Genomic DNA, 26,214 nt, shown 5'->3' with positions numbered 1-26,214 from the left:
ACCATGCTGTCTTTGTGATCACAGCTTTATAGTACAGCTCGAAATCTGGCATTGTGATGCCCCCAGTTTTGTTTTTCCTTTTCAACAGTTCCTTGGCGATTCGTCGCCTTTTCTGGTTCCATACAAATTTAAGGACTGTTTGTTCCAGTTCTTTGAAAAATGTCATCGGTATTTTGATTGGGATAGCGTTGAAAGTGTAGATTGCTCTGGGTAGCATGGACATTTTAACTATGTTAATTATTCCGATCCATGAGCATGGAATATTTTTCCATCTTTTTGTGTCTTCCTCAGTGTCTTTTGAGAGTGATTTATAGTTTCTAGAATATAGGTTCTTTACGTCTCTGGTTAAGTTAATTCCAAGGTAACGTATGGTTTTTGGTGCTATTGTAAATTGGATGGATTCCCTAATTTCTCTTTCTTCAGTCTCATTATTCGTGCATAGAAATGCAACTGATTTCTGAGCATTGATTTTGTATCCCGCCACATTACTGAATTGCTCTATAACTTCTAATAGTTTGGGCGTGGATTCTTTTGGGTTTTCCATATAGAGTATCATGTCATCTGCGAAGAGAGACATTTTGACTTCTTCTTTGCCGATTTGGATACCTTTGATCCCTTTTTGTTGTCTGATTGCTGTTGCCAGGACTTCTAGTACTATGTTGAATAATAGTGGCGAGAGTGGGCATCCTTGTCGTGTTCCTGATCTTAAGGGAAGGGCTTCCAGCTTTTCCCCATTGAGAATGATATTTGCTGTAGGCTTTTCATAGATGGCTTTTATGAGATTGAGGAATGTACCCTCTATCCCTACACTCTGAAGGGTTTTAATCAGGAAAGGATGCTATATTTTGTCAAATGCGTTTTCTGCATCAATTGAGAGGATCATATGGTTCCTGAGTCTTTTCTTGTTGATATGATGTATCACGATGATCGATTTGCGAATGTTGAACCACGCTTGCATCCCAGATATGAATCCCGGAAGGTGTCCTTTTTGTTATGTTCACTGGATAACGTTTTAAAATAAGAGATCGGTTTTTAAGTTGTGGAGAATTCAAAGTTAAGTTTTTCAATAAATTATTAATTAGGAAAATTTCCCACAAGAGCAAATTTAACTGGACATGGTGCTACTCTCCCATGAGCAGTAGAAGAAAGTGAGGTGTGCAGAGGACGCCGCTGCTTACCGTGGGTTTCTGTTGGCCTGGGGACCCCGCCTTTGAACAGCAGCATATAGTGCATTTCCTTGCACAATTTACTGAACATTTCTGTGCCTTAGTTTCCTCACCTAGGCAATTAGAATAATGAAATCTGTGGCATACGGGTGTTATAAAGATTGAATGAGTTAATGTAGTTGAAGCTCTTAGAACAGTGTCTGACACAGAGTAAAAGCTCGAGATCTGAACATTAAAGACCGAAGAATAATGGTGGAAGATGAGTAGGAGCTGCTTTGGTGGGGGCAGACTTGTTTACATTCACAGACACTTCTAGTTCTGACCCTCTCTGTGTGCCAATGCACTGTTCTATCAGAAGTTCTGTGAGCCTCTGGTATACTCACTTTAGGGCCACTCTACTGCTAATGGGCATCTCAACCAAAGAGAATGCTTTGGGAAAGAAAGAAAAATTCAAAAGTAATGATTTTTCAACTGTTTCCCGAGAAATTTTAAGATTACATGAAACGTCTCTAGTGGTTTGTTAAAAACACTTCATTGCTGTCTCATGCATTCGTTGAGAGTTACTGTGTGCCTATCGTTGGCACTAGGCAGAGTAGGACAACATCGGGGTAAGGGTCAGAAACAAAGATGGTGATAACATGGTTCCTTGGCCTGAACTCACAGTCTAGACCATTTTCTGTATCACTAAAATCCATGCCAGGAAAGCCCCAGGGCTTTGAATGGAAGAGCATCAGAAAACAGCACATTCTTAATGGTGTGCATTCTTGGAGTTGTAAGGCCACACGTTGGTTAATTTTTTCATCTCTGTTAAGCCATCTCAAACTTAGCTTCAGGAGGGACAGGAGAACTCATTGGTGGAAAGAGTGTTAAAATTACTGATTTTATGAATCATCTAAAATTACATATTTTATGAAACATCTTGTTCTGATCTATTATCAGAGAGAATTGAGTTTGCCTTATTTCCATTTATATTCTTTCAGTCTCTACTAGCATTTTTATAGTTTCAAATTGCTAGTTTGTATTTGTACAACTCCTTTTTACTCTCCTTCCTCTCCTCCCCCGGCCTTGGTTTTTCTGTTGTGTATAGTTGTGGTGGAAATGAATTAGGAAAGGAGATTGATGAGCTTGGATAACTCTGCATCCTAGAAGGTACTTTATCTCTTCTCATAAAGTGATGGTATGCTGCTTCTTTCTCAGGACTGAACTGCAGCTGCAGAAGCAAGGAGTGGACCTTTCCAGATGCATACGGGGCTGCGAGAAACGAAGGGAGAAACTGGAGAGACCAATGAAGGGAGGAAGCAGCATATTTCCTGGGTAAACAGTATGCTTCTGAATTTTAACAAGTTTCCTGCCATATCAGATACCAGGCCTTCTAACACCTAAGTCTTCAGAGCTAAATTTAGTCCTCCATTGTTGATAAACATTCTTTATTTTCTCCTCCCTCCATTTTTATTGCTGAGCTCTTTGATCAAATGATTCTTCTTTTTATTGATTAATCTAAAAATCTGCATTGAATATACACTTCAGGTGATTTCTTAGATCACGTGATGGAACTTGTTATATCTTAGGCTGACTGCTGGGTTACAGAAGTTGAGTAGCGTATTGTGTCTGTAATGTGCAGGTTTAGTCTGAGACCAACTTTTAGTCCGAGTGTGAGACTTAAACTTTCGTTTTATTAAATGACTGACTTGAACAACTAGAACCCTCGTTTGAATACCAGTTTTCCAAGCCATACGCTCAGGCTGCCCTCTGGAATAGGAAGCATTTTTCAATGTTGAATGTAATACTAAAGACAAAGCAGACTGGCAAATAATCAATGTAAATAGACCTAGCCTTCACTTGTTCAAGTAGATGTGCCCTACTTAAGGTTTTTTAGGGTCATTTATTTATTTATTGAGCTGTGAACTCGATTTATTCTGTTATTAAGCCACTTAGCTGTGCTTAGACTTTGGGGTTTTGTTGTTGTTCCTGCTGTTGTTAAAGCTTTTTAAGCGAAGGAAATCTATTGCATTATTTTTCACTATAAAATTAAGAACTTTTCTTCAATGTGCTGAGTAGAAATTTTTGGAAAGAAAGAAGGAAGAAATGGAGTCAGAGCCATTGGTGGTACATGATGCTGGAAGTTCTGTGCACATCATCCTGACCTAGACAACTCCATGGCAGCATCACTCCTCCACAAGTCTGGGGCCACACAGTCCGTGGATATGTTTCTACTATTGTAGCTTCTGGAACTTCCTGCCTTACGGTGAATTGCCGCAAGGCTGCTGTTAGATATGATACCTTCCAGCGTGCTCATTCTTTAACTTTGAGTTGTAGGCTGAGTAAAAACAAGTTTAGTGGCCTTGTATGTGAATCCTCTAAGCTAGAAATGGCATAAGACAAGCATATTCACAAGTGAACTTTATACAGATTTTCTAGTGCTCACCTTCACACCAACTGTTCTAGCCACACTGGTCTCCTTGCTTTCCCAGTCAATCCAGAAATGCTCCTACCTCAAATCTTTTCTTCTCAGGGGCACCTGGGTGGCTCTGTCAGTTAAGTGTCTTACTCTTGATTTCAGCTCAGGTCATGATCTAGGGGTTGTGGGATCGGGCCCCACTTTGGGCTCCATGTGGAGTCTGCTTGAGATTTCCTCTCCCTCTACCCCTCCCTGCCACTCACACTTGGTCTCTCTCTCTAAAATAAATAAATAAAATCTTAAAAAAAAAAAGTCTTTTCCAAGGTGCCTGGGTGGCTCAGTGGATTAAACCTTAGGCTCAGGTCATGCTCTCAGAGTCCTGGGATCGAGTTCTGCATTGGGCTCTCTACTCTACGGGGAGTCTGCTTCTCCTTCTCCCGTTCACCTGGTCGTGCTCACTCTCTCTCTGTCAAATAAATAAATAAAATCTTAAAAAAAAATCTTTTCCTCTCAGATAGCCACATGGCTCCTGCCCTCTTTCTCCTTTAGGTTTCTGCTGAGGGGACAAAGTTAATAGGAAGGGCAAAGCCAAATTGGAATCACTAGGAATTCTCTGTTACATTAGTCTCTGCACTTGCTACCTGGTAACCCTGAGCCATCTTGCCTCGCTCCAGCTGAGCTCATTTGGCCTGCTCTGCTCCTACCTATCAAGTATGATGTTTTATTTATTTTACACATCATGCTTTTTCTGTTTCACCTTTAAGATCGTTTAAAATGGACCTTTCGCTTTTAAGGTACATACCATTTGACTCCGCAATTGCATTTCTAGGAATTCATCCCACATCTAACCTCGTCCAGGTATGCAGTAATCCTGTTCCACCTCAGCCTCTGTTGAATCCTCAATCATGCTTCCTGTCCTCAGTAGCACTCGAGCAGAGACTAACTACCTCTTGCTGCCATTATTTTCTTGGGGCCGTGTGTCATGTCCCCCTCCAATAACTTGGGCAACTGCCTGCTTCTTTGCCTAAATTGCGTTGTATTGGAGACATTTGCACAGTAGGTAATTATATCCCCTTTCAGGTTTCTTCTTTTGAACTCCTGTCCCCTTATAGCAATCTTTCTCTTCCCATTTGCGAATATCTCCAACAGCTACACTTTTTGCATTGTATTTTCTTAGATATTTAGATAATTAAACATATAAGCATGTGCCGGCAGTATCTGTACTTGGCTGTACCCTAGAATCATCTCAGAAGCTTTATAAAATACTAATGCCTGGTCACACCCCCAGGGATTCTGAGACAATTTAGGGTGAAGCATAAGCATCAGAATTTTGTTTTTTATTTCTTTAATAATTTTTTAAAATTCCAGTATAATTAACATACAGTGTTATATCAGTTTCAGGTGTATCCTACAGCTCGACAATTCTATACATTACTCAGTGATCATCATGATAAGTGTGCTCGTAATCCCCATCACCTATTTCACCCATCCCCCTCATCCACCTCCCCTCTGGTGACCATCTGTTTGTTCTTTATAATTAAGGGTCTGGGTTTTTTTTTTTGTTTGTTTGTCTCGCTTTTTCTTTGTCCATTTGTTTTGTTTCTTAAATTGAAAATATGAGTGAAATCATATGGTATTGGTCTTTCTCTAACTTATTTCACTTAGCATTATACCCTCTAGGTCCATCCATGTTGTTACAAATGATGCCCCTAGAATTTTACATTTTTAACAGAAAATCCATTTATTTAGTTTTTTTTAAAAGTAGGCACCATGCCCTGCGTGACCATGACCTTGCGATCAAGGGTCAGATGTTTAACTGACTGAGCCACCCAGGTGCCCCTCCAAATTTAATAAACACAACCTACTACCCTACAATTTTATTGCCTTTCTTTATGTCCGGTTGTTCCAACTTCATGCCTTTCTTTTTAAAAAAAATTAAACTTACCATAGTATCACTTTTAGTCTCTTCACAGAAACTTTTAGTAGAAACATAAAACTTTTATGGGGCGCCTGGGTGGCACAGCGGTTAAGCGTCTGCCTTCGGCTCAGGGCGTGATCCCGGCGTTCTGGGATCGAGCCCCACATCAGGTCCTCCGCTATGAGCCTGCTTCTTCCTCTCCCACTGCCCCTGTTTGTGTTCTCTTGCTGGCTGTCTCTATCTCTGTCGAATAAATAAACAAAATCTTAAAAAAAAAAAAAAAGAAACATAAAACTTTTAAAGTAAAAAAGAGGCAGTGAAGAATTGTTTTCCTACTCCTATTCCACAGCAGGCAATTCCCTCTCCTAGGCAGCAACTCCTGTCCATTTCTTAAGGTTCCTTCCAAAGTATTTTGGTTTTTGCTTTCAAAATAACTACTTTCTTTAAAAAAAAAATGTTTCTCTAGGTTTTTTTGGTTGTTTCTCAATGTTACTAGGTGTGTGCTTTGTTTTTATTTTTGTTTCTTGACAATACTCAAAGCAGTGTTTGTCTTCTGTTCTTTTCATTGTCCATAGATAGCTTGTGTGGTGATTTTGTAATATTTTCTAACTTCATTAATGTCATTTCAGAGCTTATCTCTTTCAAGCAGACTATTGTTGGATTTTGTCTTCTGTTCAACCAATCTTGAAGATTCTATGACTTACATCTAAATTTATCCTCTTTAATTCACGGTTGCTGCTGCATTTGTTATATTTTCTATATATAAATTGTTTCTTGATTTTTATATTTCTTAGTTGTCTCTTTTCTGTTACATCTTCTGTTTTGGGGAAATGTTTTTTCTTTCCTTTCAACTTTTAAACAAATTTTAAAGGTGACCAATCTTTTGAGTTTTCTTAGTGCCAGAAATAACTTTTGTTTCTATATTTATTTACTATCATCAAAGCAAAAGCAGGAACTTTTCTTTCCTTCCATAAAAGGAAACTCGGTTTCTCCCTGTTTTGGCATCCCCTCTCCCTATTCCTTATCTACCCCCTTATTTTTTCCTTTCACACTTTACATTTGTTCTTTGAGCTGTACTCATTCTTCTGGGCTTCAGCCTGGTCCTAATAAGTATTTTGCTCTTCCCGACTTCCGTTAGCTCATGACCACTGAGCATCACTCTGAGCTGGGTGGACGCTGAGGTAGGTGCAGGAGAGCCGAAGAGAAGGGCGGCTCTGACCCTGCCTTCAAGGTCCCCTTTCTGGTTGAGGAGGTGGCACGCATGCAAAGTAACAATGGCAAAAGATGTGATGTGTCAGGTGTCCTGGAGACACAGAGGAAGGAGGGAGGGAGTCACGTTTAGTGAGTCAGTGAAGGCGTCCTGGGAGCTGCAGCTTCTGTACCAGTTCAGCTTTGTGAGATAGAGGATAAAGCAAAAGGGCTAGGGCCTGAAGGCGCCCAAGTTCCTCAAAGTCTAACTGCAGGTGAGGCTGAACAAAGGGACGTTGGGCCACATTGTGAAGCACCTCGAGTGCTTGACCAACAAGTTTCCGTTTGGATCCCGTGGGCTGCATCACAGAGGCCTTAAAGCAGGGGGTACCATGCTCAGGTTTGTTTTTAGGAAGATACCTGGCTATGGTGTGAAGCCCGGACTGCAGGAAGTCAGTTAAGCGGCTCTGGCAGTCATCCAGGTAAGAGGTGATGGGAGTTTGAACAAGTTGGCAGCAGTGGTGATGGAGAAGAGAACATGAGGTGTTTTGAAGCAGTGTCTAAAAAAGTTAGTATCTGTCTCAGGTGAGATTGGGAATGAGAGGATGACTGAGAGGTTTGTTGGTTTGTTTTAGGGAAGGTGATAACGGTGGTGGAAATATTAGCCAACTTATGGAGTGGGGTAAAGGGTGCTGAGGGGATTGCAGAGACACATTTGGAGAGAGACAAAGAAGAGTTTATTTTAGGATTTGTTGAATTTAAGAACCCCTGAAGAGATCTAGGGAAACATATCTAGGGGCAGTTGGAAACATGGGTCAGAAAGTCAGGGGTTTGATGTAAAGGCTAGAGATAAAGGGGTGGGACACGGTCAGAGTCATGAGAACAGACATGAACGTTCACCACAGGTGGACCATGTAGACAGAAAATAAAAGGGGTTAGGTGGTCTTTGGGCAAGGACTAGTTCTTTATGTGCAGGAGATTGAGACGTACTAAGCACTGTAGTACATGTCCCACACAGGGTGGTAAGAGCTTTTTCAGATGGCCGCTCTTATCTTCTCTATAGCCTGTGTATGGAAATTATTGCTACTCTACTTTGTGGGCCAGAAAACTAAGGCACCAAGGCATCGTTACTAAGCTAGTCAATGGGATTGCAAATCAGACCAGAATGCCAAATTGATGCTAGAGGAGGAGGCAGGGAAGAAGTAGACAAGAGCCGTGTGGAAGAGATGATTTCCAACAAGGGGCAATGGCCAGCAGTGGCCACCCAGAGGTCCAGTGGGATAAGAAACCGAGCCCCTGGTTTTCTCAGTTAGAGAACTGGTAGCGATGTGAGCATGCCCAGTTCCCACAGAGTTCCTAAGTCAGCTCACTCTGGAGTCAGGAGGGGCTGAGGAAATGCAGGTGGCTGTTTTGGGAGATGGCTCAGTGGCAGAGGAGTGACAGGACACCTGGTCTGTGGGGTGGCATCATTTTGTTTGTTTACAGATGACAGCTTGAAGCATTTTGATTTGTTCATCTTTTTTTTTTTTTCTTTGAGGTCTTATATCTTACATTGCCTTATTTCTGGGCTTTCTGCTGCCAAAAAAAAAAAAAAAATCAAAACTCTGCTGGATTCCCTTTCACATAATCTGCTTGTTTAACTTGCTTTCTTGGAGTTCTTATTTTCTCTTTTCTCTTTCCTTCTGCACAGTGACCCTCTTTGATCGCTGATTGTGTGAGATCCTGGGAATTCCTCCTTGTTTCTTCTCTGAGGCCTCTCCATTCTGGAAGTGGTTTTCTTCTGTCATTTGAATCTTTTGTCCATTTCAGCTTTGTCCAGAATTCTAATTCATGGTCTGTGCCTCTCTTCTGGATGATAACTTGTTCTCGTACTCTTTGACAGCAGGAGAGCCTAGTGCTAAGCGCATGTGCTGTGGAACTAGACTTGCCTGGGTTCAAATCCTGTCTCTCCCAGCTACTAGCCAGCTGAGTGACCTTGGGATTTACTTAGCCTTTTTTGCCTTAGTTTCTTTGCCTGTAACTGGAGGCAGTAATAATACCTTCTGCCAAGGGTTGTGATGAGGAGTAAATGAGCTAGTGTACCTGAAGTGCTGCGGGCGGACAGTGTCCACTGCACGTTGTGCGTGCTCCACTTGTTAGCTGCTCTTGTTATTGCTGCTGCCGCTGTCCTGTGGGAAGATAGGAGAGATGACCTGTTCCTGATTGTCATGCGGACCACACAGATAAGTGATAAATGTATAGACTATTGGAGCCTTACTCGAAAAACTAGAAACAGGTCAATTCTGGGAGCCAGGTAGCATTCCCCCAAGTTTTTAAGGAATTCGGCAATGAACAACTTTAACCTTGGTCCAGATGTGGCATCTGGAGTTGCAGATGTCCACTGTGTGACCTCACCCTCCCCGTGGCAGTGTTGGATTGCTTTCACTTAAATACAGGCTATAAAATTTTTATTTCTATCTTACTGACTAGCTCTTCCAAAAAATTGTTATTTAATTTTGCTTACCCCATCTGCAAATAACAGATGCTGGCCAACCAGCACACAAAAGTAAGTGACTTGCCTGAAGTCCGTGGTAGGGTTGAGATTTTAGTCCATGGTATCCAACTTCAGTGGTGTTAAAAGAGGAGAAAAGTTTCATTGGAATATTATATTTATATTAATATATTTATTATTATATTATTATATATTATCTATAATATATATTGATAAATATATTAATATTATACAATTAATACTTATATAATTAATATAAATATAATTATATAACTAAACTATAATGCTGTCTTAGTTCAGGCCGCTATAACAAAATACCACAGACTCAGTGGCTTATAAACAACAGGAATTTATTCCTCACAGTTCTCACCGGCAGAAGTTGAGATAAGGTACCAGCATGGTCAGGTTGTAGTGAGAGCCCTCTTTTGGGTTGCGGGTGGCTTTTTTCTTGTTTTATCCTCATATGGTGGGGAGGAGAGAGAGCTCTCAGAGGTCCCCACTGTGAGGGCACTAATCCTATTCAGGAGATCTCCACTTTGATGACCTAATCACCTCCCAAGGCCCTGCCTCCCAATACCGTTACATTGGGAGTTAGAATTTCAACATGAATTTTGGGGTGAACACAAACGTTTAGTGCATAACAAGTATCAATCTCTGAAAATATGGTTATGAGCTCTCCATGATGGTTTTTTTTTTTTTACAATGACAGTGTGCTTTTATTTTTTTATTTTATTTTTTATTTTTTTTGTGAGTATAGAATTAAATTTATTCAATTTAAATCATCTTGAGTTTCAGGTGTGTTACGTCTGAGAAAAGTGTGGACATTTTGTCTTTTTTTTTTTTTAATAATAATTTTTTATTATGTTATGTTAGTCACCATACAGTATATCCTTAGTTTTTGATGTAGTGTTCCATGATTCATTATTTGCATATAACACCCAGTGCACCATGCAATATGTGCCCTCCTTAATACCCATCACTGGCCTATCCCAGTCCCCCACCCCCCTCCCCTCTGACGCCCTCAGTTTGTTTCTCAGAGTCCATAGTCTCTCATGGTTCATTCCCCCTTCTGTTTACCCCCCCCTTCATTCTTCCCTTCCTTCTCCTACCGATTTTCCTGCTATGTTTTTATAAGCAGAAGAAAAACATAACTCCTTGAACAAAGAGCAATAGCTAAGTGTTTTCATGACAGAAATAATAAGGTGAAATCATATCAACTAATCTCCTAGAGTTTTTAAGGAAAGTAAGCCGACTTGTGAATGAGGGAGACAGTCCCTTAAGACAGAAGTTGCGTCATCTAAAATAAATTCTCAGAATGTTTATTTTAGTTATAAGGAAAGAAAAGGTAGTAATTTCGTAGCAGAGAAACCACCTTAACCAAATGATCAAGGTCAACAATCACCAGTAATAAGACATATTGACATCATGAACCCTATAATGTGACGCACTAAGGAGAACACAACATCATTTCTGTGGTATTTTTGTCAGAAATGCATAACCTCGGGGGTCGTGGGTGAAATAAGTGAGGGAAAGGGACTTAAGCAGTGCATTTGTCACGATGAGCACAGGGCGATGTATGGAAGTGTCAGATTACTATCTTGTACACCTGAAACTAATACAACACTGTGTTAATTAACTGGAATTAAAATAAAAACTAAAAAAAATACATAACCTCAGTGTAACCAGGAGAAAACACCAGTCAAACCCAAATCAAAGGGTGTTCAATGAAGTAACTGATAAATATTCTTTTTTTTTTTTTAAGATTTTATTCATTTGAGAGAGAGCGAGAGCGAGCACAAGCTGGGAGAGGGGCAGAGGGAGAGGGAGAAGCAGACTCCCTGTTAAGCTCGGAGCCAGATGCAGGAGGGCTTGCTCCCAGGACCCTGAGATCATGACCTGAGCCAAAGTCAGATGCCTAACTGACTGAGCCACCCAGGCACCCCTAAAATAACTGGTAAATATTCTTAAGAAGTGTCAAGGACACAAATGACAAGGAAAGATCAAGGTTCTGTCACAGACTGCAGTAGACTAAGAAATGACTACATAGAGTAGGCATTCTAGATAGGATCCTGGGGCAGAAAAAGAACATTAGTAGAAAAAAGCTTGTGTAATTTGAAAAAGATTTTTGGTTTATAGTATTGTACCGGTGTTAATGTCCTGGTTGTGTTCAATACACTAGGTAGATGTAAGATGTTAACATTCAGGGGAAGCTGGGTGAGGGATATATGGAAACTCTGCTATTCCTGCAACTTTTCTATAAGTCTAAAATTAGCTAAAACTAAAAAAAGACTTCTTTGACAAGATTCGTTACCAAAGTTTTCTTTGTTCTCCTTATATCATTTTCTTTTCAATAAAAAGCCATCACAGGTTAGAGAAACAATTTCGTCCTGGGTAGAAACTGGCTTAAGAATAGGAAGCAAGCTTGGAGTTCAGTCCACCCTCTCTGAGTGGGTAAATGAGAATGGTGGCTTGCCACCATGTTGAGCCTTAGGCTCATTCTGTAATGTGTCGAATTTCCCAGACCTTTCTAAAGCTATGTGGATGGGAGATATTTCTGAAATTTATATGAGGCCAAGTGGGCAGAAAATTAGTCAGTGCAAGATACTACATCTAAGGAAAAACAAAAATCCGAACCAGACTTACACAGAGTCACGGGTCCAGAGGTATCAATTAGTACCCTGGTGTTCTCTGAGGATATTGCCTCACTGTTTGCTGCTAAGACCAAAATGGGCTTGAAAACCGGTGCCCATCCACGTAGAGATGGCCAAACCCAAGCTGTCCTCTGGAAGCATATGTAGATGAAAGACTCTCCTTGGTCATGAGGAAGCAGGCAAGCTTTAAAGCCTTGTAAATAGAAAAATCATAAAAGCTAGAGGTTTATAATGTGTTCAAATGAAGAACGTTGCAAAGACGCAGCAGACTGGTTGACAATTAATGGGGAGGGCTCACCTCTACTAACCTGGTAGAGCACATAAATGGTCATTTTTTTCAAAGTATTTTTTGCAGAACAAAGTCTACATTCATCAGCAGAGCTTTCCACCATCTGATCCTGATCCCTTTCCAGCCACAAATTTTCCAACCCACCCCTACATAACTTCTGTTACGCCTTAGTAGGCTATGTGTACCTCATACTTTTGCATCACCAAGCTTTCTCTGCCCTTTTCTGCCTTCAAGTCCCAGATCATCCAGTTCCTGCCCCCCTCCCCTTTAAGCCGCCTTTGATCTTCCTATGGCATTATTTTGAGAGAGAGAGGTACTAGATGCCCCCCCTTTTTATTAACAGATGAGGAAACTGAAGCACAAAAGATTAAGAATTTTGCCCAAAGCGACAAAGTGGTAGAGTTGGGATTTATGATGTAAGCAAGTATATTATAAAGGAAAGAGTCTTGGTCAGAGATTTCAACTTTGACTTTAACAGAGTTCCTTTGTTAGTTGTGTTACAAAAGAGCAAAGGTAATATTTAGTAAAAGAATTTTAAATATTATAAATTGTAAGTATCTAATGGGAGGTCTGAAATCATTATATCTGCTACCATCTGCATTCTTTGTTGAATCTCCTTTATAATAATAGACTGGATGTAGAAGTAAAGGGTAAGGAAGAATTGAAGATTACTTTGAGGGTTTCTAACTTGAAATACCAGAAAAAGGATTGGGCCTTTTGTGGTAGGAAGGTTATCATAGGGCTTCTGGATAAAGTTAGGAAAAGACTTTGAAAAAGGGAAATGGGGGCGTTAAATTGATACCAACTTGGCAATTTAAAATAGAAGAATTTCCTCTTCTGGGCTGTTTTGTCATTTTCATTTGATTCTTTATAACTTCTATTTCTTTGATGAGATTTTCTATTTTTTAATTTGTTTCAGGAGAATTTGTGATTGCTTATTGAAGCATTTTTATGATGGCTGCTTAAAAGTCCTTTGTAAGCTAATTCCAGCATCAGATTCATCTTGGTATTGGTGTCAGTTGGTTATCTTTTCTCATTCAAGTTGTGATTTACCTGATTCTTGGTATAATGGGTGATTTTCAGTTCTCTTCTGGACGTTTTGTCTATTATGTTAGGAGACTCTGGGTCCTATTTAATCTTTTCATTCACCGGGCAGTCACCCTAGTTAGGTTTGGCACACAAGTTGGGATCTACTTTTGTGTGTTATGGTTCCACTGACAGTTTCTTTTTAGAGCCTTTGTTTTTACGATTTTGGTCTCCTTGGTTTATCTGGTGCAGCTGGGGCTCTCACTGGTCCCTGCTGGTGCTATCTAATGGAGGGAATTTCCCCCAGGCCATGCTGTCTGGAGCCTCTAGGTGGGGGTAAGGAGTCTCTCTCCTGCTGGGATGAACAGTACCTCCTGGGGCCCTGCAGGGAGGGAGAGTGCTTCCCAAGACTGTTTGATTGTCAGTGGGCTCTGATGTATCTTTGTTGGTGCTGCCAGCAGAACTCCCATTCTCTAATGGGAAAGGATGAGTCTACCTGGATTGCCTTCTGTTCTTAGGTTGGGGCTTGGGAAACACTGGGTCTTGGACACCTTCTTCTGTTGAACTGGGGGTGGGTGGCAGTCATTAGGTGCTCTGCTGCTGTGTTGGTCCTCCAGTCCTGGGGTCACTATTGGTCTTCCTTTTTCTACCTTTTGAACTTCTCCTTTGGTAGCCTGTCATGTTAATTTCTAGGGTTTATAGTTGTACTTAGCAGGGAGGTTGGGGGAGAAATCATTTACACCGTCTTAACTGTGATGGTGTTCTATTTAACCATTTGTTTTTTGAATTATTCAATGGTTTTAAAGTGTGAGTTCTGTAGACATCATGACAGAGGGGGCTGGCTTCCAATAGCCTGGAAATCCGAAAGGCTTCCTTAGCGCACAGACCCGCAGGCCTGGGCCTGGCTGGCCGCGCAGCACAGGCTGTTACTCATCTGTCGTCCGCTTGCTTGGCTGGTGATGTCAGTTCTTTTTGTCTGCTTTAAAAGCAGGCATTTCTTACTGTTGTTGTTCTTATGCTCCCTGAATAATGCAGTAGTTTGTCACACTTCTAGCGTGATTAAAACAGACAAACTATTGGCTTTGTAGAGCCTTTCCCTAGCCTGTCATCTTGGTTGATTTTGTCTCTCTTTTGGAAAAGATTTTGTATTAAATTCAGCCATACAGTGGTGTCTAATTGTGATCTAACTATGAGATACTTAATTTTTATGTGAACATTTCTGTTTCAGAGCTGCAAAACAATGGCCATGTTTTTGTTTTGTTTTTTTGTAAATTAGTGAAAATTTTTTTGACATTTTCCACTTGTGAATTTGGGATTTGAGGTCATCTCAGTTCTTCCACAGTAAAATGTGCCTTAAAAAAAATCAGAGTGGGAAATCCTTTATATTAGAAGCCACGGGTCCCTTTGTATAGTTTACCATAATAGTTTTGCACAAATAATTTCAGGTTAAAATTGCATACTATTTATTCCCACCCATTTCCTTTATTGGCTGTGACACACAGGAATTACGCCCATTGCTTGACTAACCTTTCTGACCTTTTGTTACTTGGCTATAAATTGACTTGGGTCTTTTGCAAAAACACTGTCAGGGGGGAAAAATCTTTTTGTTAGAACCCAGCCAATTCCTGCTTCAGTGCAGAACAGTTTGTTCTCCTGAAGAAATGAGCCAGTTCAGTGAACAGAAAAACATAGCCATAAACTGGCATCGCCAAAAACTGCAAAAACGATTGCCCACGATCATTCCACAGAGCAGGGAACTTTATAAAAGAATGAGACTTTGGGGAGAAAAATACAGTTTTGAGTTACACAAGGTCTAGGTAAATGTAATGGGCATGTGAGAGTTGTAACTTCTTTGGGGCTTCTTTATCTGAACTCTGGCGGTCACCAACATTTGAAATGTTGGACTCTCCCTTTGCCTGCCCTCTGAGTCGCAGACTGCCTTTGGAGCACGTAAGCCCTGCACTTGAGTTGATCTTCCCCCTAGGTCTAGGTTGAAAGCCTCTTCTAACAACACAAACATTTCCTGAGTGACTGCTCTGTGCGACACACTGAGTCCTGGATCCATCGTCCAAGGAAGACATTTTATAGTGCGCTAGCGAGTTACACGAAAACGTGAAAAACGATGACAGCGTGGCAGCTGCAGTAACAAAACTGTACAAGACAGAGTCATTACCTGGCAGACTTGGCTTCATTCGAGTGCCGTGTGTAGGTTGTCTAGAAGTTTGCCACGTAGATGAGAGGAGAAGGGTGTAGTGGGCAACGGGAGGAGAGCACGTGAGGTTGAACAGTGACGAGACAGCGTGGGTGTCCACGTACTGTGAGTAGAATTGCTTGGGTACGAAGTATGAGGAGGGAAAACAGTGGTGGACCACGGAACTGGAGAGGGACAGGGACCAGATAGTGTGTCTCAAATGCCACGTGAAGCGCTTTGGAGTTTATACTGTAGGCCGTGGGGGCTGTGTCAGGGCTTGAAGCCACGGGTGGCCCTGGCAGAGTTGGAGTGGGAAGCTGTGGGTTTGTGAGGAAGCATGAGCTCAGGAAGAACGGGTTGGACCAGACAAGAAAGGACCAGGCCCCCAGGCTGTGTGGGTGGACTCTGGCCTCTGGGACATCACTGAAGGTGAAGAGCACTGTGTTTTGGAAAGGCAAATGTGAGGGGCGCCTGGGTTGCTCAGTCAGTGAAGCGTCTGCCTTCAGCTCAGGTCATGATCTCAAGGTCCTGGAATCAAGTCCCACATTGGGCTCCTTGCTCAGCGGGGAGTCTGCTTCTCCCTCTGCCTACTGCTCCCCCTGCGTGTGCTCTCTCTCCGTCTCTCTCTCTGACAAATAAATAAAATAAAATCTTAAAAAAAAAAAAAAAAGAATACATGATTTTATTCCTTAAAATCTCACCATTTTGGAAGAATTGGTATGGGGGAAGGCCCAAAAGTATAAATAACTGAATATCCTAAAGGAAATGTAATTGTATAATGTTCAAGTGAGTGTGTATATATAACAGCTCATATTAGAATAGTAAACTATGGCTTTCAGTAATTAGAGAAACTTTTAGGACTAACATAAAGCTGATATGGTCATTTTTAGTAAATGTATGCTTTTAAAGATTTCAGAGAACATTTCTCAGGTGACCATATTAGAGCTGAAGGAGAGGTTTACTAGGTAAAAGCCATCTTCAGTCAAGTGCCAGGGTGAATGAATGATCCTGTCTGTGAAATACTGATTCTACAGTCATGAGTCCTGGATCTGAGGGTTAAGACCTGGGAGGCATGGGGCTTCTGGGTGGCTCAGTCGTTGAGCGTCTGCCTTCGGCTCAGGGCGTGATCCCAGCGCTCTGGGATCGAGCCCCACATCAGGCTCCTCCACTATGAGCCTGCTTCTTCCTCTCCCACTCCCCCTGCTTGTGTTCCCTCTCTCGCTGGCTGTCTCTATCTCCGTCAAATAAATAAATAAATAACTCTTAAAAAAAAAAAAAAAAAAAAAAAAAGACCTGGGAGGCAGATGGGAAAGAACCAAAAACAAACCTAGCTTGGTCTGTATCAGAACTATATTCTTGGTTAATGGATCAGCCCCTAGTTAGTTACCAGAGGAAAATACTGTCCCATTTAGGACTGGAGCCTTGAGGTTCCAGCATCAAAGACTGTAATTATGGACTGTTGCAAGCTGTCTCTTCAGCATCTCATTTCACCCTTTTTTTTTTTTTCCTTCTCAAAGTGGAACCAGAAATAAAGAATGTTGTTGAGATAGAAAAATGCTCAAAATGTGGGGGAAATATCTAAATGTGAAGCTAAGTCTGTATTATGCATTTGTGGCATCACTAGCAAAAGAAAATTGCTGGATTTTTAAGAAAAAATTAATATCTGATGTGACTGAGCTGTAGAACTGTAGCATGCTCCCCTGCCAAAACAGAGATTATATATAGCACAGGAAAAGCCAGCCCTTCTTTCCTCAAGTGGCTGCCGAGCATAGCATAGCAGGAGAAACCCTTATGTAAGCGGGTGTGCTCATTAGTTGGGCTGTAAATTCACACCGCTGGGCCGCAGCGGGTTCTCTGTCTGCCTTGCGTTAGCTCTTGCTTGCTTCTCCACAACTCTAGGGCCTGTACCTGGCACATAAGGAAATGCTGGAGACACAGAACCCAAAACACAGCCCCTGACCATCTAGTCTAGTGGAACAGACAGACAGGCAGTATCAGCTCACGCGGAGCAAGAGGCTATGGGCCCTGGAGCTGAGAGGAGGAGGCCCAGTGTGGAAGAAGCCGCCAACCATGCCTGGGGCCTCTGGTCAGGTGGGGAGGCCCACAGTCTGTGAACCAAGACACATCGGTTGCCTCCCTGCACTTCACTTTCCTCCACCATAAAAAGATAACACCCACACTGTTCACTGGTATTACGTGATGCCATGAAAATCGAATGTGGTAGCCCATGGATGTGCCTTACCCAGAACTGGCACTCTGTGGGCCTTTTGTAATGTTCCTTTCTCTGCCTCTTTCCTTTCCTCAGACCCCCAGACCAGGTCTACTTTTTCTCCTTACTGAGAAACACTGTCCCCTTCATGAGCTCTCTCTCTCTCTCTTACCTTGGGATTCTCCCATCCACAGTGCTCCCTTCTCCTGTTTCCTCCCTGTCTCCCAGAAGTGGGTATCCCAGTTGCTTTTGCCTTGTCTGGGCAGCAGCAGCTCAAGGGGGAAGAGTGCGGGCGGGACAGATGGCTGGTGAAGGCACAGCAAACATTGTGGTCATAGCCACATCACACACCAACGTTTCTCCTCATCCAGGTCCTCTTAAATCCTCTTCCGTGGGTCTTCCTCTCTTGCTCCAGGTTACTGAAAGGAGAGAGGAGTGAGGATTTGCCCTTGCCAAGTTGCCTAGATCTAGAATCCTTTTTCTCCTCCTGCAGACCTTCTACTCCCAGCCAGGGTCCTGCTGGGCATTCTTCAAAGGGACCCCATGGTGGGATCACATTTGGCTCCATTTGTCTGAATATTGTCAGAGTCCATACCTGGGGGAGTTGATGAGAGGACACTGGGGATATCTGCTTCCTTTCCTTTGTGGTTCATGGCTCCCCTTCCTAGTCTCCAGCCCCCACATGCAGCCATGCCCCAGTGGCTGCCACACCTTCATCTAAGGCCATGGTTCTTGGCAGGGCATGACTGGCAATGTCTGTAGACCTTTTTAAAAAATTTTTTATTATGTTATGTTATTCATCATACAGTACATCATTAGTTTTTGATGTCGTGTTCCATGATTCATTGTTTGCGAATAACACCCAGTGCTCCATGCAATACGTGCCCTCCTTAATACCCATCACCGGCCTATCCCAGTCCCCCACCCCCAACCCTGAAACCCTCAGTTTGTTTCCCAGAGTCCATAGTCTCTCATGGTTCATTCCCCCTTCTGCTTACCCCCCCTTCATTCTTCCCTTCCTTCTCCTACCAATCTCCCTGCTATTCCTTATGTTCCACAAATGAGTGAAACCATATGATAATTGTCTTTCTCTGCTTGACTTATTTCACTTAGCATAATCTCCTCCAGACCCGTCCATGTTGCTGCCAATGTTGGGTGATCGTTCTTTCTGATGGCTGAGTAATATTCCATTGTATATCTGCAGACCTTTTTGATTGTCATAAGGAGGCAGGTGGGAGGTGCCGTAGCACCTAGCCGGTAAAGGTCAGGGACATTGCTAAATATCCTACAATACACAGGACAGCCCCCTAAAACAGAGAGTTACCTGGTCTAAAATGTCAATACCAAGTTTGAGAAGACCTGATCTAAGGAATTTCCCACACGAGTTTCTTTTCTTTCTTTTTTTTTTTTGTTTTAGATTTATTTATTTATTTATTTATTTGAGAGAGAGCAGGAGCATGAGCAGGGGGAGGGGAAGGAGCAGAGGGAGAGGGAGAAGCAGGCTACCCGCTGAGCAGGGAGCCTGATGTGGGGCTCCATCCCAGGACCCTGGGATCATGACCTGAGCTGAAGGTAGATGTTTAACCGACCGAGCCACTCTGGTGTCCTACCACAGAGTTTCTCTGTGCTTGTCTGCCTCTGTGTCTATGCTTGGAATCTGTTGTTAGCCTCAAGAGCTCCTCCTCCCTGGCAGGTGGCCTTACCCCTCCGAAGTTTTTCTCCGTCCCGGCTCCAGTCAGAGTTGGCCCTCACCTTCAGGTTTCCAGACTGCGTAAGTCTGTTCATTGCAACACCTAACCACCCTTAGCCTTTTGAAAGTCCCCTTCAGCGTGGCTTATTCTTTCTCTTTTGAGGGCACAGTAAGAGCTTGGTCATAATGAGGATGACCATCCAAACTCCAGTTTATAGAATGATAATATCTCAAGGCCCAAATCTTGTGCACTAGGAGAGTCTGTGACACAACACGGACCAAACACTGGACTTGGCATGAGGAGATTCAGTCTGATACCTAACTGTAACATTCCAGCTCTGTGACAATAGACATAACTTGAGCTTCAGCTTGCACACAGGTAAGATCAGTATAATGTCCGTTTCCCAATTGTTTGAGGCCGTGAGGAGATGTTAGCACAGCCTGGTACACAGTAGTCAGTCAAATGTGGGCTGAAACTGAAGAATGAATCCAAGGTCTCTGATGTGACCCTGAAAACAGAATTGTTTCCCATTGCCTTGATAGCAGCAATCTTAATTCCAGGTAGCACCTCACCATTACACCAATGAGGATGAGTAGAAGCCCTGCTGGCGCTGGGCTGGTAGCACAGCCTTTCATTGTGGAAGCACCAGAGTGTTGAAATTTTCACCTATTTCCACTGCGTCACTAGTTTCTGACTCCCCACTGTTTGATAAGGAGCTATTTCTCTCTCTTGGAATGCTGGGGCCCTAGAACCGTACCCTGAAGGTAGGGAGGTCACCCTGACCTGAGTTAAGCAGGTCAGCTGCCTGTAAGGAGGCTGCTGAGGCATGAGAGGGACACCGCATCCATCCACTTACTCCCATGACTTTCTGGTACATGGAGACCAGTACAGAGGAGGTAGTAGTACATTTTGTTCAGACGTTAGGTTACATTTACCTTTTTCCACAGTGCTAAGAGGTTAGGGACAATTGATCCCGTGTGCAAAGGCAATTTTCATATACTCCTTGGGCTAGGGTTATAAAAACCATCTAAATACCCAAACAGTGGAAATACTATCTAGTATTTGCCCAGAGAATTTCAGACTTACTTCTGTATATGGCCTTATCTCTAGAACAGAGAAAGAAGCCCGTGCATATCAAAGAAAGATCTGATTCCGTCCTCGGCAATAGCTATAAAATGTCCTAACGCCTGCAGAAATGCCATTGGCCATCCATTTTTATCAGTGGTTAAATAATCCAGAAATATTACATGAGTAGGTCACGAGTCAGAGTCCGGGGGGTCGATGATGTGTGATCCGCTGGACATCAGCAGGGCTCACACAACTAACAGCAGCTGATGGTGGCTCCTCCTCACACGATGTGCCTTCTTTGGTTTCTTCCGAATCCTGGGTCACTTAATGCTGCAACCCAGGACTTAGCTCTTCACTTTAATATACTGTCTTGTACTGTTCACTCTTAAGGGGTGTTGGTAACTGTTTTCTTGCCAACCAGATGTGCCATAGGGTAAGAACATAGTTTTGGAATCAGGAAGACCTGGATTGGAATCCCAGCTGTTGCCTGTTGCTTGTGTGACCTGAGCGAAATTCCTTAGCTATCTAACTTTGGTTTCTCAACTTGGTGAATTGATTGATGATACTTAGTTCATAGGGTTATTGTGAGGATTAAATTAAATGAGGAAATAAATGTGAAGCAGTTGGCACAGTGCCTGACAGAGGAATTTTATTTGGTCGTCGTTGGTAATGGTGGTTCTCCCTGAGGGCAGAGACGTTGTGGGTTTGAATTCTCCATATTTCTTAGCATGGAGCTGAGCATCTCATAGCATTCAAATATTTTTTTATTTGAAAAATGTGACCGGGACATGCATCTGTGTATAAACACACGCTCAAGGGGATAATCTGATAATGACAATAACTTAAAAACTCTAGCGGTCATGTTTTAAAATTGTTTTAGCTCATTTTTAAAAATTTGATATATGAGGAGGAGTCTAAGGTAAGTCAGTCCCTACTCTTTGCAGTCGGTTGGATCATTTGAATGGAAAACGTCTAGACCATTTCATCTCTAACCTTTGCTTGGTTAGGGTTTACTGGCATGTCCTCTGCCTCTTAGAGGATCAATGTAAAGAATGGCTGTCTGAGTGTGTTTTATGGTATCTTTCCAAATGCAGCCTGCGTCCTCACCATTACCCATTTCCCCTTACAAAGAGTTCTGAAACATGTTTCTCCTTGAGTCTACCTCCAAGAGACTTTGTCTCCATGTAAGAGTGGATGTCCATCTTTGTTAAATAATAAAGTTCACTCAAAATGCATTTCCATGCTTGCCCTTGATGCTAGGGATCTCCAGGTCAAATACAGTGACAGGTGAAAGGTGGAGAACATTGTAATTGTCTCTGTCCCCCCAGCATCTCTTCTACTACCCCACTCCCTTCCGTGGCAAAGAGACAATATTTGTTTTTTTTTTTCCCTTGTTTTTTTTTTTTTTATTTATTTATAATGATTTTTTATTTTATTATGTTAGTCACCATACAGTACACCCCGGACAATATTTGTTTTTGTCTTCCAGTAGAGGGAGATCAGTCCCACCCTTAGCTCCAGGGGTAGGTTTTGACTGTGTAAACCCCCCGCACGTTGCCACAGTGGCAGTCAGTGCCAGGGTTCAATGCTGGGCATGTGACCCAGTTCAGGCCATTAGAATGTTTGCTGAGGATTTGGTAAAAAGGCTCCTCAGTGTTTTGAGAGGCCTTGCCAAAGCCAGTCCTCTGTGTCCTTCTGGATGGTGTGGGGCATGAAGCCTGAGACTGCCATAGCCATCTTGCCTTCACTTAGGGAACCTACTCCCAGGACGCAGCTAACAAAGTCGAGAGAAAGAAGGCAGGTCCTTGTTTTCGTTGTAGAGCAATGGAACCAAGCCCAGCCTCTGGACTTTGCAGTACACTTGCCATTAAAACCCCTTCATGATGTAAGCCATTTGATTTGGTGGATTTCATTACTTGTAATGAATTACTTAATCCAAATGGCACTTAGTAGATAAAATTCCTTTAATTTTGTATGTATTAGTGATTCTAATCTGTGGACCAAGACACTACCTTGGAGGAAGGGGTGCAGGTGTTAGAGTGCTCCATTTTGGGAAAGCATGAACTGCTTATGTTTTCTGCAAATTAAGGAAATGTTTTGCCTATATATTAATATTTTTCAAATTTACCTGAAGATTTCGAATGAAATACAAAGGAAAATGGATAATATAAGTTTCTATTGTGTTTTCACATTGAACAGAGTCTAAAAGCATCATGTAAATTTCTGCAAAAATGTTTGTTGGTAGAGAAGGCATCGTTTGGATGTTTCCTTCTTCCTCCCTCCCTCCCTTTCTTTCTCTAGTTCCTTCTCTGAATCCTTTATCACCCTTTATCTCCTTCTATTTAGTCTTGTTATCTCAACCTTTGTTAGAAATAGTTGAGATATAAATTCTTATTAATCTAATTTAGGTGTCTACATTAAGATTCAGTTCAGCTTTTCAGGCCCTGCACCTGTCTGCTCTACACACAGACAAATACTGGGTACTGAGGCTTTAGTATCAAGGGAACTGAACTGAAGTTCAATCTCATGCAACAAATTGGGTCTTGGATGGGAATGCTTATAATTATAGCCCCCCTTTTTTTGCTAGTAAAGCAGGACACTGCAGATGAAGTCCTGTAACCAGTGTGTTTAGTAGATGCCCACTGTGTACATATCATCATTGCTGAGGCCGGTGGTCCAGTGCAAAGCCCTTACCTCAGATCTTGAAGTTCTTTGAAAAGACATGTACACCAGATACTATATGAGCCAGGACTATTTTTATAGAAGAATATATCAGTGGATTATTCTGGAAACTCTTAGAATTACCCTACCAGAAGAGCACTCTGAACCTTGCATTTCATAGACGTCAATCACTGCTGTTATGAAATATGCTCTTTGCTATTCCTCAGATGCTCTTTTCTTTACCTTATTTTGCCATAGATTCTTGACCAGTAATTCTTAGCTTTTTTTTTTTTTTTAGCAATATACATTGGTTTTTTTGACATAGAACCAAAATTTTGACACTGCTCCCAGCCATGCACACACAGGTACACACTCAGAATTTGTTGCAAGTAGAACATTGTGATAATTCATAACTATAAATCTCTCATGGAAGAGGCTGCTGTTGGCCCAGCAAAGGTGTAAGTGAGCTAGCTGAACCCTATTCATGTCTTTCCTATTAAATAAAGTATAGCTGAATGCAGGGGGACAGACTTAACATAAGGACGACCTTGACTTGTCTCCTAATTTGTTCAAAACAAAACAAAACTTACCAACTCTGGTATTTCATGTCAGCAGTGACGTAGGCTTGCTGAGCTCCCCAGTATTGGCCTGGCCCGGTGTGCTGCGTCTAGAAGGCCAGGTTGAGACCGCCAGTTGGCTGTGGAGCCCTTATTCTAAGACTGTGCAGCCACTTTCTTGTGACACTGGAGTCAGAAGCAAAAGGGGCTTGCTGCCAGTAACCCGAAGGGCTGTATTCAACACTGACCTATTTTTACACTGTAATCGGGTTGGGTTTCTCTTTTCCCTCGCGATGCAGTACTCGCTCATTCTTTGGAGAGCTCGAGAAGCCAGTTTTCTGGTACTTCTTTGGCTTGGTTGTTTTTCAGTTTGACATAGGTCACTCTTACCTGGGGACCTCAGTGTGAGGATAGGGGTTGCTTTAGGAGGGTAAAATGAAAGGATAGGAAAACAAACCAGGTGAGGATGAGTGGCTTATGAGGAAGAACAGAACAAGGTGAACTAGACAGCGGAAGGTGTTTGGGATTATAGGTCCAGGGCTCTGCTCATTACATCCTAATCATGCATGTGGATGAATTAGTTTACTCATCAGGTTTGGCTTCAGCTCCGTCTGTGCTGAGTGATAGAGGCAAATTGATAAGATACAGCCCTTGCCTCAGCTCACAGTCTCCTGGGGGAGGGAGCTGGTTCCACAGTTACAGCACATCGTTGCCAGTGCTGCAAGGGAAATGGGCACGAACAAGGCTGCTGGCTTGTTGGACAGGAGCTTCCCAGCCAGGCGGGCCCCTTGCCTCCCAGCGCTCTCCATTCTGGCCTGCTCACACCTCCATCAGGCCAGTGCCCAGTCTGCATCGTTTTTGTTTGTTTGTTGCTGCTTAGGTATGTGTTTCGTGTGATGTGTAGAGGTCAGCTTGTCAGGTGCATTTCTCACGTCCTCAAGGAGACCTTTGAGATAAAAGGGAAAGCGTGTTACGTGGCCCTGTTCTCCCAGTGGGGACATGACTGGGGGATGTCTTCTCACCCTTTAAGCCCTGCTCCCACAGGGTGTAGGTTCTAATCCGATGTCGTGAGGAACGTTCAGATAGTTCTCTGGTGTTTCCACTGCCTTTCTCCTGACCTCTGTTCGCACTTACAGCTTTCAGCTTCAACTTTACACCTGTATCTCTCTGTCTCCCCCACTGGGCTGTGAATCTTGGACTGTGTTTTCTTCATCTAGAATATACCAGCTGCTTTGTAGAAATGAGCCACATGAATGAAGTATGTGTGTCATGTAAATGAAGTTCCTGCCCAGCACCAAGAGGACTGAAGCTATGGTAGAATATCTTTTGTACTTGCAAATAAAGGAAGGGACATGCAGAAAGTTTGGGAGCATATAGCCTAGGAGGGTGTAAAAAGTGGCCTGTTGGCGTTCATGAGATGTAGATTGTTAACGAAGGGCCGTGTACACCGTGACAGCTCAGGGCGTTCCCTGACTTCTTCATTTAATGTCCTCTTGAGTGCAGGGCAAGATTCACTTGATCTGGTAGAAAGCATTGCTGTGCCTCATAATGAAATGTTTGTGTGCCAGCTGATATATCAAAGTCTGAGTTCGTTCAAAAGTTGATTAGGAGATGGCCATGATTAATGTTCAGAGAAGCTGAGGCTGCCTGTGTCCGAGTCTTCTTGGTTCCCAAAGGGGAAGTGTCACAGTGGGTGCTAGAGAAAGATGGAAGTAGCGATTAAATGAACAGGACTAGCCTGGTGTAAGTTTCTCTTGGCTCTTTCCTGGTTTGGACCTTGTATTTTGAGAAATACTGTTGCATGTCAAGAAGCCTCCTTGACTGAGAGATAGTTATGTACACCAGAGGGTGCTGTGTTTCAATTTCACGTCTTTCTTTTTCGTTTCTAAGGTTGTATGTTTGAAGATTAACCCGCTGAGGATTTGCCCTCAACAAAAGATTGTTGAAGGCCTAAACGTACCCCACCCATTTGCTGCTCTCTTAGCATAATTAAAGGCATTTGGAAGTAGCCACATCGCAGACATTCTGGGTCAGCTTTGCTATCTACTGCTATTTTGTAGCTGTTAAGTTCTTTCTTTAAAACTAGACAGCTTTTGTTACGCTGCAGCTTAAGTCCATTTTCAGTGGGTTTTTTTTGTTTTTTTTGTTTTTTTTGTTTTTTTTTTTGGTGGAAATGGAGACCATCTGGTCACCATCATCTGTGTAATAACAATGATTGAAGATGGCTATTAAGTCACCCTTCGGCCTTTTCTCTTGTCTAGGCAGCATTGTCTCTGTTCCTGTGGCCATTCCCTATAAATCTCATTTTCCAACCCTTTAATCATTTTGGTGGCTTTCTGTGGAAACGACATCAAAGGCTCAGTTCCAGTGCCTCTGTTCTGGTGGGATCTGGGCTGTCAGCTAATGGATACAGAATGTGGTGGTTTTAACCATCCAGTTTCTGTAGCTAGTCTCCACATTTCCAAGCCATTCAGGATCTGCTAACCATTAGGGGGCTGGTTTACTACCTCTTAATTGTGACACACTTTATAAATATTACTAAGGTGCTGATTTAACTTAGAACACAAATTTTAGCTTGTGAATAAGTCTATCTTTTTCTCCCCTAGCCTAGTTTATTGCATTTAAGATAATTTTTTGAGCTGTCTGTAATGATAAACACAAAAGGAAGGGAGCTTGCAGACTATCATTTAATCTCATGGTGTCACCTGTT

The 26,214-nt window shown here is 42.4% G+C and overlaps 1 protein-coding gene across 2 annotated transcripts in view; it reads left to right on the top strand.

Annotated features, from left to right (window-relative positions):
* Positions 1 to 2,368: 2,368 nt before the first annotated feature.
* The window catches only part of ZHX3 (zinc fingers and homeoboxes 3), a 63,992-nt gene continuing 40,146 nt past the window's right edge, over positions 2,369 to 26,214 (top strand). For both annotated transcript variants that reach the window (XM_040638317.1, XM_040638316.1), the window contains exon 1: positions 2,369 to 2,480. The gene's annotated coding sequence lies outside the window, so the exon portion shown is untranslated. The remainder of the gene's footprint in view (positions 2,481 to 26,214) is intronic.

Source organism: Ursus maritimus, unplaced genomic scaffold, assembly GCF_017311325.1.
Source record: "Ursus maritimus isolate PB19 unplaced genomic scaffold, ASM1731132v1 scaffold_22, whole genome shotgun sequence".
Classification (NCBI taxonomy): domain Eukaryota; kingdom Metazoa; phylum Chordata; class Mammalia; order Carnivora; family Ursidae; genus Ursus; species Ursus maritimus.
The sequence above is the reverse complement of the archived record's forward strand: the minus strand, read 5'-3'. Positions and strand labels throughout refer to the sequence as shown.